Here is an 18,525-nt window from a genome sequence, read left to right on the forward strand (position 1 = left end):
TGTTAGCATGTCTTCCACGGCAGAGACAGTGGAGAGCCAATGGAGCCAAGGAAGACCTTTTCAGTGTATTTCTCCCATTGATCCTTCACCTCCTCCATCCCAGAGAATCCAGAGGAAGCCTAGTAAATGAAGAAGAGTGTAAGAACTGGGAAGAAGGGGAACAGGGACCACCCAAGCCCACCTTTCTGTTTCAGAGTGGTAGCCAGAACTGAGATGAGATGAATGAGATGAAAGATTAAAGCTTATGAATGGAAGTATACCAGACCATTTAATCACCTAGAAATGATACTCACGTGACCAAAGAGCTATGGGATCATCTAGATTTCAACCAGCGGAAGGGAAGAACAATTCAGCAGGATGGGTTTACAGGGACAGTAATGGGAAAGAATGAGTTGCTTTCTGCTTGCTTCCTATAAGTCCAATTCATTTAATAAAGTGCTAGATTGTGTTTATGCACACATTTTGTGACTAGAACTTTGGGACTAAAAATTACATTTCTATGAATAATAATAGTAACGATGACTTATTGACACCTTATAAATGTCAGACATTGTGCTTAGTATTTTTTTCCTTTTTTTTTAAATTTAAATTCAATTAGCCAACTTACAGTATATCATTAGTGTCAGATGCAGTGTTCAGTAATTTATCAGTTGTGTGTAACACCAGTGCTCATCACATCACATGCCTTTATAACAAGCATTATCTCGTTTGAGTTTAACCATCACATTAAGAAATTCATTAAATATATTTTGCAGTTCAGGAAATGAGGGCCTAGGTTAATAACTTGTCCAAGGTCACACACCTAGGACATGGGAAAGGCAGGACCTGAATTCAGACAGCTTGTCTCCAAAACTTAGATTCTTAATCACTAGGCTTCTTCTATAAAACACTAAGCTGGATATTATATAAAATAATAAAATAACTAATGTTTTTAAAATGTCTATGTCATATCCATTTTATCGTATTTTTCTCCATTTTTATATTTAAAAATTCTCACATATTATATGCTTTTATCTAGATGGGCACAAATGAAGTCCAAGGGCAATATTGTTCAATAGAATTTTCTGCAATGAAGGAAATGCTCTGTATCTGTGCTGTTTAATACAATCGTCACTAGCCACATGTGATTGCTGGGCACTTAGAAGTGACTAGTGCAACTGAATTTTTAATTTAATTCAATTTTAATTTCAAATTAAAATGGCTATATGAGGCTAGTGGCTACAATACTGGAAGAGTCAGAGATAATACAGCAGGCATATCTTAACCTGTCCGTCAGCTGACAGACCCAGGTATATTTTATATCATGGGCACATGATGGAGAGTCTAGGTTACCTAAAGGAAAAAGCTTTAGATCTAGGAGGAGTTAGGTGACTCATTTGAGCCAAAAATCTCTCCCAACAAAATCTACCTAACATCTGGGATGCTGCCAAAGTTTCAAAGATTCTTTGGATTAAGGATTTCTAATAAATTTTGGGGTGCTCTCACAGAATCCAAGCTGATAAACATTTTTTATACCATCCAACTAATTGTCTTAAAATGCTTTTTTTTTTTCCAGAACAACAACAACAGCAACAACAACAACAACAACAACAAACAGCCCTCACTTCCCAGTGGTTAGACTCAAAGTATGCTAAGAAGGTACTGTCTGAAAAACAAGGCCTTTTCCCCCAACAGCTAGAACATTATAATTGTTCGGGGCAACATTTTAAGAAAGACATTGTGAAAATGATTCAGAAGACAACAGTCAGGATGGAGAAGGGTCTGGAAAGATAGTCATATGAGAGAACATGGGATTATTAGCCAAGAGAAGAGAAGGCTCAGAGCTGGTCTGGGTACTGCCTTCAAGCAACTGAACGTTTGTCATGTAGGAGAAGGAGTCATGTTATTCTGCACTGTTCCAAAGGGCAGAACTAAGATCAAAAGGAAAAATTTAAAAGATCGGGTGGCACCAGTGAAAGCAAGGACAGGAAGCTGAGCTGTTTGGTCTCAGAATTTGCTATTTAAAAAGTGATGCATTCTGGTTACTAATTATGTTTAAGCAGATTCTGGAAAATCTAAAACTCTAAAACTCAGAATTATAGTTACCGTAGTGTTCACACACCTCAATGGTGCTTAATGAGAAGTTATCATGAGAGCCTTGAGAACACAAAGGTTGGTGTTAGCCATTTCTTCTCTGTTCAAAGGAAATTAGGATGTTCAGTGAATATTTATATATTAGTTACCATAAAATTTAAGTTATACCCATATCTATCTATATCCTGCCATCAAAATTTCAGTTTCTATTTAAGTACATTTCCAGAAAGGGCAAAGAACTGCTATATTAGATTATGTGATTTAAGAGTTCTAAGGACTGTTGGTGTGTAACTTTAAGACTATATTTCTAGTATAAGCCATATTTGTTGGAATTTGTAAAAAATTCAGTGTGTTCTAGTAAAGTTCTAAATTATGTTTCTATAGGAGGCAAAGTTTGCTCACCAATCTTGTGGAAATTAACTAAGACATCACTGATGTATTTCTAGTTAATTTAACCTATACAAAGTGCTAAGTAAATTCTCTTAGAATTAGAAACATATCAAGGGACGCCTGGGTGGCTCAGTCGGATGGGCATCTGACTCTTGGTTTTGGCTCAGGTTGTGATGTCAAGGTCATGGGATGAAACCCCTTGTCAGCTCCGTGCTCAGCTCAGAGTCTGCTTGAGATTCTCTCTTTCCCTCTGCCCCTCATCCCGCTTGTGCACTCTCTCTCTCTCTAAGATGATAGATGGATAGATAGATGATAGATAGATAGATAGATTAAATAAAAAAGAAACATATCAAAATGAAGTCCTTTTAATAAATATCATTTTGCAAATAAGATACATACACTCTAACAGATTAATTTTAAGGTACAGTGCATCTCATTTTTTTCCAAAACCTTATTTTTTCACATTTTTGCCAGGAATTCTTTCTTTTTCCTTTTCTATTTATCCAATTCCCACCTATTCCTCAAGGCCATGTACAACCCTCTTCTTTACCACGAAGCCTTCCTTTGCCTCAGCCCAAGGTGATACTATGGCCATGTCTAAATTATATTACACAGCTCTCATCATATGGTTCTCATAACAATTTTTATCCTATGTTTATTTTCCTGTTTGACTATGTTGGCTTATTCAAATTCCAGCATGGTGTTTTGTATAAAGAGGCACATGGTAAATGATGATTAATTGATTGAAAAGAATTGGAACATCCATAGTGGGAGAACCAGCCAAACTAGAATTTCTATCTCAGTTATCTTTGCTGCTGTGTAACAAATCACCCCAAAATTTAGTGGCTTAAAACAACCATTTTATTACGCTCAAAGATTCTACTGGTCAGGAATTTGGAAAGAGCACAGTGGGGCTGGCATCTCTCTGTTCTATGGTGTCTGAGGTCTAAGCTGGGAAGGCTAAGGCTGGGACTAACTCAATGGCTCAGGTTTAGAATCATCTGACTTGTTCAAGTGTATGTCTAGTGTTTGGGTGGGAATGACTCAGAGCTTAAGACTGCCAACCAGAGTACCTATATATGACTTTTCCATGTGACTTGGCTTCTTCACAGCATGGCAGCCTCAGCCTCAGGGGAGTCAGACAGGGCTCCCAGCATGAGCATGCCAGCCAACTAGCTGAAAATTGTATTGCTGTTTCTAATCTGGCCTCTGAAGCACATAGTGTCACTTGTACCACACTGTATCAGCTAAAATGGTTATAAGACCACTCATATTCAAGAGGAGAAAACAGACCTCATCTTTTGATGAGAGGAATAGCACAAACATATTACCAAAGAGCAAGTGGGTTGGGAAATACTGTTGCAGCCATTTTGGAAAGTGTAACCCACAACCTTTTTTTTTTTTTTTTAAGATTTTATTTACTTATTTGTCAGAGAGAGAGAGCGCAAGCAGGGGGAGCAGCAGGCAGAGGGACGAGCAGGCTCCCTGCTGAGCAAGAAGCCCGATGTGGGACTTGCTCCCAGGACCCTGGGATCATGACCTAAGCCGAAGGCAGACACCTAACCAACTAAGCCACCCAGGTGCCCCTAATCTACAACCTTTAAAGTCTTTGGAAAATGCAATTTCTGAGCCAGTTCTAGACTATAAGAGACTATAGTATTTGGATCACTCAATCTGTGACCAAATGCTCTGGAACTAGACAAAGTCCATGATAAGGTACAACCTGTTAATAACAATAGCAACAGTAGACACCATTTATTGACGTGTACTATTGAATACTTACTAAGTGCCTGACAAGATTTATCTAATTCCATCCTCAAAACAGCTTTAGGAGAAAGACCTTACTAGTATCCTATTTTACAAACAAGGAAATTGGGGCACCATATAGGAAATGACTCATCTTAAAGGGTTCAGAGCCTTTCAACCCTGCAGCTCTTTGTAAATACTTAAGTCTTTCTGAGGACTGTCACTTTTATCACTTACTCGTCCTGTAGCATATTCTGTTGTTCCTGGTTATGTGTGGCTTGCACAAACCCTTCCAGAAACTTTGTAAAATTATTTCTCAGTCTGTTTCTCTAACCACAACTTGGTTATAATTGCTTCTGGCATCTGTTTTCATCAGCTCACAGCATCATTTCTTCCCTTGTTCTTGCCTATAATAGCAATGTCAAGGCAGCAAGCAAGAACACATCCACAGTTTTTATTCCCTAATAGCGACTTTAGTTCCTATGCTTGAATCATACGTTAGGGCTCATAACCTGCTCTGAGGTAAATGTCTTATTGTATGTATTTGAAAAAGGTTTACTGGAGTGCCTGGGTGATGGTTTTTCTGTTTTATGGGGCAGATGAAGGTTCCTGCTGTTGCCAGTGTTTTTCCCATTTGGGTAAACAAAAAACACAGATTTTGGTAAAATTTGAGATACTGCAATGGACTAATCAAAGAAAAACTGCCAAACTGTTAGAAAATAGAATTTCCACAAAGATTTCCTTATAGCTATGCTTATCAATTTGTAGGAAATTAAGAACAGAGATTCTAATAGGGATTGTGCACATGTACAAAAAGGTCCACTTGATAAACTAATAATGAAAGGCGCAACTATGGGTAAACTCCTCCACATTTCTCTCCTTGGAGGCTCAAATGCAGCAATGAAACTAAGCAGGTACTTGAATGAAGTGATTTTTTTCCCTCGGAAAAGGAATCATGTTTCATCCCTACTTTCTAAATTCTTTTTTGTCTTGTCAGGCATCTGTCCCTTTATTGCACAAGAATAGAAAACCACAAACTGCCTAAAGGCAGGTGCTCTAGCTTTGAAAGATGCTAATATTCGCCATTCAATTAGAATCTCCCAGACTGTTTAATTGGAATTGGCCTTTTTTGTTGAGCATTAGCAGGGGACCAAGAACTGTCTTTCCTTCAGGCAGAGCACTGGGGAATAGGTGTTCTGAATATCAACTGAAAAGCCAGGAAACAAGAAAAAAATATTTCAGGTAATAGAACATCTACTGAGCTCTACAGAATAGTATTACTAAAACCTTCTTGGATAGCTGTGGAGGAAAACACAAAGAGCTTTTGGCAAGTACCAGTTCCTGGGTAGATTTTTAAACATTCTATTCTAGGACACTATGTGGATATATCAAAGTAGAAGATGCATATCTGAAACAATCAGAAAATAACTGGGTGGGGGATAAAAGGAAAAACAACACTGTCTGCAGCAGCCACTGAACTATAGCAGCCCGTGAAATGGAAGGATGGATTCAACAGCAAGAGATTCTTTCAGAAATTAAACGAGACTGTGTAGAGAATACTCATTTCAAGTTCTTAGATTGACAGAATGTAAGAGTTAAAGGAATCTGAAAAGAACAGTCTGCCTAAATTTCTTATTTTGTGTTTTATTTTATTTGATAAGAGTCCATTGGGGAGGACGTCTGGGTGGCTCCATCGGTTAAGCGTCTGCCTCCGTGTTGGGCTCCCCTTCTCCCTCTCCCTCTGCCCTTCTCCCTCTGCCCTTTCCCCCCTGCTCATGCTCTCACTCCCGTGCTTTCTCTCTCAAATAAATAAATCTTTTTTAAAAAGTGCATTGAGAAAAAAGAAAAAAGAAAAAAGTGGATAATTAATAGTACAAATAGGACTAGCTACAGGTCTCCTAACTCCTGGGTTCTTATCCTTCCTATCAAACTTCTTACCATCTATATTTTGTACAGTAGCTTATAGTGTTGTCATATATGTCATTTCATTATATTTTTATACAATGTAAGATGTCAGAAAAGGCATCGGTCCATTTCAAAGATGATGCATTTATTTAAATGCAATTAGATATAGAAAGTTTGGTTACATTAGCTATGTAGGTAATGATACCAATAAGACCAAACTTCAGGCCTCCAGCTTTCCAGTTTTATATTCTTCCTACTGATTCAGATGTCCCACATAAACAGAAACACTGGAGATTAAATGACTGTGTCCACTGAATATTGACTGAATATCACCAAATACAAATACTTGTTACACTAAATTCTATACAGTGATACCTTGGACTAATGTTCTTTTATAACACATTTTATTGTAAAGAAGCCCATGATAGAAAGCAAAACAAAACAGAGGCAATGGGCACATAGCAGCGAGCCTTCACAGGTGGCAAGATTTAAAACCAACCAACCAATCAACCAACTACTTACTCAAGTTTTTTTGGGCCTTGACTATTTTAAGGAAAGTACAGTGACCAAAGCTGAAACCTAAAATACGGCAGGATGGGAAATAGAGTGAAAGGGCTTCTGATGGAGCAATAAGTGTAAAGGGGTAGGGGGAGGGTGACAAAGGGTTTCCTGTTGGAAGAACTGAAAGAAGATGGTGGGAGAAGGAGCAGGGGACATAGTAGCAGAAGGCGGGACTGGATTGGAAGGCTGGGGCCACATCCACTGGTGCTGCCAGCTGTGTCAAGAACTCAGACTCCGTCTAACGGGCAGCTAGAGGACAATGAAAGGACTCAATTGGGGAAGATATGAATAGATGCGAATTTCAGAAAAATTAGTCAAGCCAGTTAGTGGACCAGTTAGGAGGTTGTTACTCTCTTTCTGGTGAGAAATAGTTGCACAAAATTGTTGGACTCACAGGACACAATTTTGTGGCCTCAATTTCATACTTGGATTTTACATTACTTATGTGCTGTTTCTCTTCCCTGTTGAAAATTTTAAGATACAACCAATCAAATGCAGAGATATTTTAGGAGCAGAGGCTTCCAGAACTACACACTCCCTTGAATCCTGTGAGCCTTCCAGGCTCTGAAGGTGATATGCTGCGGGCTGGTCTGGCTGAACCACGTCACTCTCGTTCTGTAACAACCCCCCCTTCCCATCCCTGTCTTTACCCCAGCCTAGACCACTGTTTTGAAATCTTTTTCCTAAATCCAACAATAGTTTTCTTCTTCAGCTCTAAGTTTTCTGCACGTTTTCTTGACACAGGCCCCCTTTCCACAGGACTTTTGTTATTCTGACCTCTGCTTTCTGAAGAGGCAGCTTGACAGAGATATGCATTCTCTTCATTAACAAAAGAGTAACTGATCCTGAGTTTGTTGGTGCAATATATTAAAATTGCTCTCTGCAATATGTCCACAAGTTTATCCTCTTCTCTTGGGCTCTCACATTCCCTCTGGGTCCCCTGGAGGGTCTCTGCCTCTGTATCCATACAGTAACAAGCCTGAGCAGCAGAGCTGGTCTCAGAGCTCACGCTGGCCAGGATACTGCAGAAGGAAGCTGAGGGTCAGGAGAATGAAGTGGATGAACTCTCAGATTCTGTGCTCTCTGCTGGAGTGCTATTTCCCAAAAATTCATCAGATCACACATTACACACACACACACGCAAAAGGCATCATACTTTGAAGATTATGAAAGTAAATTTTGCCTGATTTTAACCAAATTCATATTCTCCCACAAAAGGGCATGAAGATATCTTTTTATTGTTTTGATTACCAGAATGGTTTTTGGCAATATAACAATGGAAAACAACCGAAATGTTTGAGGTTATTAACTTATGTCCTGGGGATTATTAAAGGTTACATGGGTAAAACCAGATTCCAATTCAGTTTGATTTTTTGATGAAGAGAAACTGAAAAGAAACTGACCTGAGTTTGAACAAGTCCCATCTGTACTGAACTTTTCGCGATCCCAGTGGTGTTATTTATGACCACATTACTCTGACATTGGGAAAGGAATGTACTGAATAGAGCCACAGGGCCTTAATTCACTGCAGTGGTTGGCAGTGAAATCTCCCTGGAAAAAAAATTGATATTCACACTGTCAATCATCCCACAAAGAGATCAATCTTAAGACAAGAAAGGAGGGCTTGAGAGATATATGTCAGTCCCTGAAGACAAAGAGAACCTTTTCGTTTTCTAGATTAGGGACTCATCTTGATGAACACTAAAGCCTGAATACTGTGAGAGGATGAGCTGTCTCTGGCTACCAGGAGTGAAGAAAAACTTGCCCCATAAGAAATTCCGAGAAGGATCTGGAACAGAGGCAGTGATTTAAGATGTTTTATATAGGTTGCAATTCCCTTTTTTTATCCTCAAACAATCCTTAAAATGCTCAAAAGCCTAAAAATCTTAAAATGCTAAACTGTACATTCTGACCTCTGTTTTAGTAAGGGAATTTAAGGGAAAGAACAGACCCCACAGTTGGAGGGTACTGGCTCCATAAAGCAGTCTACCTTTTCCCAAGGCAAACATAGCATTGGCAGCAGCAATCGTAGTTGAAGAAAACCGTGCGCACAGAGCGGTGCTCTCACAGTAGGGCAGCGACAAAGACTAGCTGCAGATACATTCTAAACAACTGGCATCTCGCCCTGTGGTCGCCTGGGCCTCAGGGGCCTGCGACGCGCTCTTGCTCCACCAGCAAGCAGTGAGAACAAACCTCATGTCTTATTGAGAATGAGGAGCCAGCATGTATCATAGTTCCATTCCGACCTCACCCAGCGTATCACCATTGGAACACCATCCACAGGTTTGACAATTACGCAGTTTTCAGTTGTTTTTGTTCTTATTCATTGCTTAATTTATATACGTGGTGTATCACTGGTTAAAGATAGGAAGCTGGGGCGCCTGGGTGGCTCAGTGGGTTAAGCATCTGCCTTAGCTCAGGTCATGGGTCAGGGTCCTGGGATCGAGCCCCGTGTTGGGCTCCCTGCTCAGTGGGGAGTCTGCTTCTCCCTCTCCCTCTGCCTGCCGCTCTCCCTGCTTGTGTTCTCTCTCTGTCAAATAAATAAATAAAATCTTGAAAAAAAGATAGGGAGCTAAAGAACACTGATGCTGAGAATACAAACTCACAAGGAACATAAAAAAGATAATTCTATACATTTCCTCAATATTTTCTTTGCCATAGGTTGCTTTTCATTGACAGAATATTTATATAACACATCAGGGTGTCTCCAGTCGTACAAAAATCAGTGTTAAAAAGGAAAGCTTTTCACCACTAATACGGTTTTTTTTTTTGCTTAATGGGATTAAAGATTATCAATAACAAAATGTTTTTTTGAGAACAAATATTGGTAATTAACAACATAAATCCTGTCTGTCAATTCATCTTTTAAGAACAAAAACATGAATATGTAAATAAAACACTTTATGTTTTTAAGGGCAAAATGCAAGAATTTCAATCTTATAAAATAAGCAGTTTTGTTAATATTGCCACATATAGCTAAGTTTATATCTACATTTTAATGTATATTTAGTTCCTAAACAAACATGATAGATATCATTTTACATTTCTGGTCTCTTAGTAATGCTTTCAGTTACCTAATTAATTTTTAAAAATTGAATAGCTAGTGTTAACTTAAGTTAGGAAAAGTTAAAATGTATGTTTATATAGCTATTATTAAGGTTATATTTAAACAAGCAAATAATTAAGGTAACCATATAATTTGTCATCCAAATCAGGACAGTGTGAGAGTAGAAGGCACTAGTAATAATCACCAGGATAATATATAAAATCCAGGGCTGTCTTGATGAAATCAGGATTCCAGATTATACTACTAAAATTATAATATTTAATAATACATTGATTTATTTAAAAAATTTATAATTATTTATTTATTATACAGCCTATAAGATGATGAGAGATTTTTTAAAACCTAGGGGAGTCCATGAGGTAATATATTACTATAAAAGGAATTTATGTGCCCAGAAAGGGTACGTAAGATAGTGCTATTTTAAACCAGTATATTCATTTCACAAATGAGGGTCCTAAGCCTAAATAGGCTAAAAGTCATGACCAGGTATTACAGTTAAACTAAAGGAAACTTTCATGACCCTGAATTATATTAATATCTAGATGATGTATGGCAATTATAGGCAAATCCATAATCATGCTTCAAAGAGTGAACCAATGAACTAAAAATATAATTTTTAAAAGTACTTCATAAAACTTTAACAATGTGAAAAATTAGCCCTTTTAATAAAAATCATGAAAAATAATTCTTATTGTCAATAATACTCTAAGGTTTTATACCACATTTATTCGTAGAAACTCTCTTATCAATCTCAGTGGCAGGAAAGATCCCTAAGGGCATCAGAGGTCAGAAGATGTCTGGACTGGTGACCTGGGCTGCTCCGTATGTGGAGGCCCATGCGGAAGGTAGATTCTTTCCTTTCCTTTTCTTTTCTTTTTTTAAGATTTTTTTATTTATTAGAGAGAGAGAGAACATGAGCAGTGGGAGGAGTAGAGGGAGAGACACAAGCAGACTCCATGCAGAGCACCAAGCCCAAAGTGGGTCTCAATCCCACAACTCTGATCCCGCAACTCCGAGATCATGACCTGAGCTGATATCAAGAGTCAGATGCTTAGCCAACTGAGCCATCTGCCAGGCAGCCTGTGAGGGGAGGCAGATTCTAATACAACAGACAACCAAGGCTACAAGCTCATCCCCACCCAGCCCCTCCAACATGGTGGTTCACTTAAGCAGCAATAGCTGAGCATGAGAAAATGCACTGAAGGAAGGATAATCACGGTGCCCAGGTGAAGACCCAAGATCTGGGTAAGCAGAGCCAATCCACAGCTGTGGACCAAAGTCCATCTGATCTGTGCAAACCGTTCACAATCTTGAGACAGAGTGGCCAGATTAGGCTTTAGTTCTCATTCTGTTTTCCACTTACAAATAGGTTCAATCCCTAAGAATTCAGTAAACCTCAGAATCCTTGGGCAATTTGGAGGAGGAGTGCAATGAGAGTCTCAATAAGACACCATAGGACATTCTGTAGAAGAGCAGAAGGGGTGCCTTGAGAATTAATTGGTAAAATGAGACATGTCTATATTTGTACACCAGATAGGTAATATGGTTAATACCAGTTACACAAAACCATTCTAAGGTGGTATTTTTACTGTGCTCAAATTCAAATTTTATGGTAATAGGCAAATATAGACATTATAAATCATATATCTGGATAGTTTGAATGATTCCTATATAATTTCAGTATGTTTGCAGGCAAACTGGAAAAGGAAAAGATGAAGAGAAGAAAAGTTATGTCTAATTAAAGGAAATTAAAGCCAACAAGTGAGTAGAACAATGAAGAAAAGTGAAATAAGACAGTAACGATGAGGGAAGCCAATGATGGCGCCTAATGAGGGAAAGTCCTTCCATAGATACTTAGTGGCAGCTTTTCTCCATGTATTTTGTCTTTACGGTAAAGTTAACATAGTCCCTTGAGTTCTGTTGAGAAAAGAATGTAAGATTTGAAGACACAAAACGAACTCATATCCTTGCCTCACCATTGAACTTGAGCATATCATTTAGCATTTTTTTGTCCTTGTTTCCCTTTACTAGAGGAGTAAGAACACCTTACTCACAGGGCCTGTTGAAAGGGATAAATAGGACGACCACAGGAGCATTCTTGACATATATAAGACCATCAAATATGTTGCTTTTTTCCAAGAATATTTTAAATGATTTTGAAGAATATCTTTAAAGAAAAAATGTGTAGAAAAATAGCGAAATAACAAAAGAAATATGGAACTTGGAAAGCCTTGAAAGTAATGAGTTAACAGCCATTTAAAAGTACTCATTAGCATCTGATAACCTTTGCAGTTGGCAAAGTGGGGTTCGGAAGATTCTATTATTATATGTTATATAAGTTGCAATTAGTGAAATAAGGAAGAATGAATACTCAATCTATCAGAAAATTGCCAGTTAGCAGGACAGGGATTAAGAATATAATTGTAATTTGAGAATAGACATTATTAATTAAAAGATCAAGATGGTTTACCCTTAGGAATTCAGGTAATAGGGAGTTTATAATGCAAATCCATAGCTCGCATTAGCTATGTGAGGAGAAAACTTCACTCCAAGCTTGCAAACTTCTAAAAGAAAACAGGCCATCTGTTTTCTCTACCCAGAAAATTCCTACCCTTTTGCTCTTTGGTCTGGTCATCACCATCACCACCATCAGGCATTCAACAATTATACTAGGTCCCAAGGATAAAAATGTGTAAATAATTGTCCCTGTGCTAAAAATAATGATAAGTATTTTAAAAGGACACTCCAAGTAGAAATTCAGGACTAGATATAAAAGAATAAACAAGAAAAGCCAAGTTTCTCAGGCTCATGTCAAGGTCATGATTGTCATTATCCATATCAATGGCATCATAGTATTTATTTCATCAACTGTTAAGAACTGTAGAGCATTTCTTAAAATTCTTCCTACCAAACTCCAGAAGTCCCCAGAGATTATTTTAAATATGCTCAATATTAGCCTCATAGATACCACTTAGTGTCTGACACTTTCCTCTAACCCTGTTCCAACAGCTGTGCTAATGAATTCTGGAGAAATGGCAGAATCAATGAGATTTGATGGCAGAATCACAGCCAAGCCAACGCCAAGACCAATTCTGGTACATCATGTCTTCTGCATTGCAAGGCACACCCAGGTTGGTTCAGCTTACATTCCAGCTCTCCAACACATAAAGAAGAGAAAATACTCCTTGCTGCCTCTTGACGTGTCCTGCTATAAAATCCTCATTCTCAAAATATCTTAAGTCACTTCAAATGTGTGACTATTATGCTCTACAACTGTGATCTGAGAAAAATTAGAAGGCAATTTTATTTTTTCCTCCCACTGTCTTTAAATTTATTCTTGGGCTAGATCTTCCTCTGGTCCTGGATGAAAACTTGGACAGGTCACAGGTCTTTTCAGGTCATTCTTAGGTAGCAGTCAGTGGCTGAACCTGCTCTTATTGACTTGCCAGAGTCAATTGTATGTATTTCTTTCTAACTGCACATACCTGATGTCATGGTGGAATCAGCCATGGCGGGCAACCACTACAAACCACAGTCCCCACCACCATCACTGTCAGACAATTGGTTGTTAACCATTTACCACTGCCACAGACAATTCTCTGGTTACTTAATAAAACACACCTTTAGTCTAGCAAGGACAATACCCTCATAAAAGGAAAACCTGAAAACTTGCTTTGGCGTTGAAGCTCTCATCTTTGTACTGTTCAGGTTTACAACAGGTGAGACAGACTGCAATGAGGAAACGAGAATGTGGTTGGTTCCTTCTTTTTCTTTCTTTCCTCGGCTAGGGTTTCTCTCTTCCCCATTGTTCTACCACAATTCCAGACTCTCTCCAGACTAGGGCAGCAGGAGGTGGAAGGAGTCAGCCACTGGTGAGTGTTGGCACGGCCAGGACTGGTAAGGTGACTTGACGTTAGGGGTTTCTGACTTGGCAGCTGTACAGAGCTGACTCTCCTGCCTGCCTTTTTAGGAGCCCTCCATGTGTAGTTGGATCTGTCACTATTCCAACTTGCCACTATTTCTGCAGCCCTTTAACAACTGGTTACTTGCCCTAGTTTCTTTCTGCTGAGTCCCCCTTACCCAATGAAGGAACCTCTTAAACAGGACCTAAAATGAATTGACTACAGTTCTCTCACACTCATACTTCCTTTGGCCTGACAAACTCTGAGAACACAGGTCCAAAGCAGGAACCATGTGGGCCTTGGTCCTATATCTATCTTTCAAGGTGCCCTCCAAACCCCATCCCCACTCCACTTTTCCCCCAACCACACATACATGCACATATCAGGCAACCAGATACCTGGAGTTCTAGGACTCAGGCTTATGAAATCATCCTGGACCCCATGGGCAGACCCATTTCAGAATGTGCCCCAATGAATAGACTATACCTACTGTTTGGAAAAGTACTTCTTTTACAGGACTATGTGAGATTGGTCCTCCAAAATGGTGCTGACATGTTACTTTGGGGTAATTTTCATTCACATCAGACATAAAATGAATTGAGGGCTCTGAGCTACCCACAATCTATTGCTGGTTTTTGGGCGTAATTGAGTTGTATTACCTGTCTTTGTTTCAACTATGGGGCCACCTCTGATCTACAGCAGTGAGGATGACAGCAGACATCCTTTACATGTGTGTTCTCACTACTGACACCCAGGGTGATCACACCGACCTCTCAACAGCTCTATGCTATATGTTACGCAGCCTTCTAGGGATGGCCCCATCTATCACCTCCAAGTGCTTTTGAGACTTGCTCCTCAACGCCAGCTGGTCCTTCTGATCACAGACCACTCTTTCCTCTAGTCAATGAACTGATATCATACTTACCTAGGTTGCTAGAGAGGATACGCCAGAAAAAGGATAGATATTCTTTCTGTGAATGATACCACCCTTCTCTTTCTGCCCAGGGACCTTTGCTTANGTGCTTTTGAGACTTGCTCCTCAACGCCAGCTGGTCCTTCTGATCACAGACCACTCTTTCCTCTAGTCAATGCACTGATATCATACTTACCTAGGTTGCTAGAGAGGATATGCCAGAAAAAGGATAGATATTCTTTCTGTGAATGATACCACCCTTCTCTTTCTGCCCAGGGACCTTTGCTTTCCTTTCTACTGGTGGAGGTGTGTGGAGGGCAGGGATGCAGTCAACATTAAAAGAGATCCCATTCTAGGAGTGCAGTGATTATTGTCAAAAGAGCTCAAGAGAAGGCATGGTTTAAAAATCTGTTTTCCTACGTTTACATTATAAAATTCTGAATGGTAAATTTAACACGAGAAAATTAATTACTGCTCACATTTTCTCGCAACTCTGCATGAGNGGTGGAGGTGTGTGGAGGGCAGGGATGCAGTCAACATTAAAAGAGATCCCATTCTAGGAGTGCAGTGATTATGGTCAAAAGAGCTCAAGAGAAGGCATGGTTTAAAAATCTGTTTTCCTACGTTTACATTATAAAATTCTGAACGGTAAATTTAACACGATGAGAAAATTAATTACTGCTCACATTTTCTCGCAACTCTGCATGACAGTTGCATTTTTGTTCATCAACAATGAAACAGTATTCAACCCTTGACATTGGACACGACTACTCATGGGTAGCTTGAAGAATGATGCAGTGTCATGAATAATTGTGTATGCAATATTGAGTTAATGGTTCTAGAGAATTGCAGAAGCAAGAAGATCTATACTGTTTCTGTACAAATGACTCCTGGATAGTCAAGTCATGGCATAGTGAATAATAAAAGCATTTGCTGCCTTTTTCACACAATGGGAGATAGGAAATTAATGAGGAATCGTGGATCATCTGACAATAAAGAATATAAAGAAAGAGTTTTTGGACCTGAATAGGAAAAAATGATGCTTGGACAGTATAAAAAAAACTTCATGTGCAGTAATGGGGCAATATACAACTACCTAAGTATTTCTCTAAAACTTCATCAATAAATCCCTACACCTTACATGAGCCCATACATTTTTAATATATTTTAAAATCAAATTGTTTTTATAGACTAGAGCCCTACAAAAATATTTTCTCAGTGCCCCAAACAACTGGTGGTGGCTTTGGGCTACAGGATGCCCAGAGGGACAAAAATTGTGCTTAGTGAAAATAGGCCCCTACACTTGGACACAGACCCATGTTCTTTGGCCAGACTTTAGCACCCCAACAATCTGTTCTGGTAACTTCTTTTCACCAGTGGTGTTTTGGTCCTTTATTAAAATAAATCCCTGTTGGATCACCTTGCCAGCCCTCCAGGTATGTTTCACATAGCCAAATTTGCAAAAAAAAAAACAAAACAAAACAAAAAAAAACACCAAAAGTCGTAGACAACAAAAGTTAACCCCAGTGGTTCCTGTTTTACAAAACTTCCTATATTGATGTATGTTCAGGATTGAATGAAGGTGAGGTAGAACAAAGGGAAATCATGAGCAAAGGGAAATGAGAGGGAAGGGCAGGGGAATTGGAGATCTGACATTATAGAAGTTAACTTAGCAGACTAGATGGCTGAGCAAATAAATTTAGGTAAAGGAATATGGGTCTATGCCAATTTTGAATATAGCATAAATTTTGTCATTCTTCTGTTCCTCCACGTATATAATTCCTCATTGTTCTCAGGAAGTAACATTACTTATCCAGAGAGGGGTATTAGAATCTATCTCCCTCCCTTCCTGGACAATCCATAAATAAAATATCCTCTATAGTACATTTCTGAAGTCTGAGCTATACTGACTGGAGTAATATGAGAACAATAGGTAGAAGACTTCATTCCAAGGTCAGGTTTAACCTTTGAGGTGGTCCATGGCCAAGCTTACCATGCTTTTAGGACTTCTGATAGGGCAGATCAAAATAGTGTAGCAAGAGTATGCCTATGTGTTGTCTGGCCACTATTATATACTTTGAAGCTAATGACACAATATGCACTGGTGATGTTGCAAAAATTGAAAGCAAAATTTTTCAACCATTTAAGTAATTATTCTGTAATCTTTTAGTGAAATGACTGGGGTACAAAAAGCACAACAAAGACCCTATTTGTCACTTCTTTCAACCTTGCAGAATGAACTCCCTCATGAGGATGAATAGCCAAGTGTCAAACATGTCTTCCTTGAGGGAACCAGAGGAAACCAGAGCAGTTGTACTCATGGGGCATGTCCAAATTAATGTTCTCTTATAGCCTATGTTGAGAGTTATATCCTTTTAGCTAAATGCAATAGACTGTAATTCATATAAATAAACACCGTGTTCATCTTCATTTTCTCCCGCCTTCGAATCCAGTCTTCTGTAGACCTAATTCACATGCCAAATCCCTACTTGTTCTTCTGCATTACTGAAGGGATTACTATTGAGCTCCAATGGGTTACACACATGCACACACCAAGAACAAGATTTAATTTTCACAGTCAGCACATAAGGTGCATTTTACGTCCTGACCTTATAAAAACACACACATGTAGAACTATAACCGAACAAATCTGGGGCACACAATAATCACCCTAATACATATGATACATTTTGATATTTTCTATTTTATTTTTAATAATAATTTTCATGAACTGATCAGATGACCTAAGAATGGGCTTCATCTTGTAGTATAAATTCATTTTGCTCTATATCCACTGTGCAGATTGTACCCTGGAATCTATCAATGCCTAATCAATGAAATTCATTACAGAATTATCTGCCCTGCAGGCCCACCACTCAGGTTGTTTTCTTTCTTTACTTCTTGTCTCAAGTGAAAAAATTGTGCCAAGTATTTTACAGTTTTCTCAATTAATCTCTGAAAATTCAAAAGGAAAGCATGTACCCTCACCTTTAAGTAAATATAAGAGTGAAGGGTTTCTTTTCTCGGAAAGATAAATATATACACTTGCACTTACAAACACACACACACACACAAGCTAGGGCTTAGAAAAAAGGTCTAAATGGAAAGACCCCAAATTTATAACAATGATTATCTTAAGAGACAAAGATCAAGGGAAAAAAAGTGAAGGGAATGAGGGACTATTACTTTTTACCTAATGTATTTATGTTTTACTTTTTATAATAGACTTGCATTATTACTGTAATTTTTAAATTAATGAGGTATGTTTATTTTTAAAAATTTGAGAAACATAAGTATAAATATTTTAAACTCCATATTCCCACCATTCAGAGAAAATCAATATTAAAAATTTGATGTATTTTCTTTTAATCTGTTCTTCTGTGAATGTACACACATAAACACACACACAGAAGACTACAAGTATAATGAATACAGATTTTTATTCTTTTTCACTTAGCATTACAATAAAGGATGTTTACTTATGTTGCTAAAAATTCCTCAAAAAGTTAACTTTTCATAATTGCTTATAGTTCATTATATGGGTATTTTATAAAATAGAAAAGTAATCATTTATTATTAAAACTATTTCCAAAATTTTTAAGTAACAAAGGCAAAATGAACAAGTGGTACTATAACAAACTAAAAAGTTTCCACACAGAAAAAAAAAAAAACCAACAAAATGAAAAGACAGCCTACTGAAAGAGAGAAAATATTTGCAAATCATATATATCTGATAAGGGGTTAATAACAAAATAGAGAGAGAACTCATACAACTTAATAAAGAAAAAGCAATCCAATTAAAAAATGAGCAGAGGATCTTTTCTTTTTTTCCAAAGAAGACATAGAGGTGGCCAAAAGTTCATGAAAAGATGCTCAACATCACTAGCCATCAGAGAAATGTAAATCAAAACCACAATGAGATATTACCTCATGCCTGTTAGAATGGCTACCATCAAGCAGACATGAAA

General features: G+C 38.2%; 1 long non-coding RNA gene across 1 annotated transcript; it reads left to right on the forward strand.

Annotated features, from left to right (window-relative positions):
* The first annotated feature begins 1,558 nt into the window (after positions 1 to 1,558).
* On the forward strand, positions 1,559 to 18,164 carry LOC117796401. The gene is made up of 3 exons (XR_004620887.1): positions 1,559 to 1,638; positions 12,752 to 12,873; positions 16,792 to 18,164. It is a non-coding gene; the product is annotated as an uncharacterized LOC117796401 (long non-coding RNA).
* The last annotated feature ends 361 nt before the right edge of the window (positions 18,165 to 18,525 follow it).

Source organism: Ailuropoda melanoleuca, chromosome 15, assembly GCF_002007445.2.
Source record: "Ailuropoda melanoleuca isolate Jingjing chromosome 15, ASM200744v2, whole genome shotgun sequence".
Classification (NCBI taxonomy): domain Eukaryota; kingdom Metazoa; phylum Chordata; class Mammalia; order Carnivora; family Ursidae; genus Ailuropoda; species Ailuropoda melanoleuca.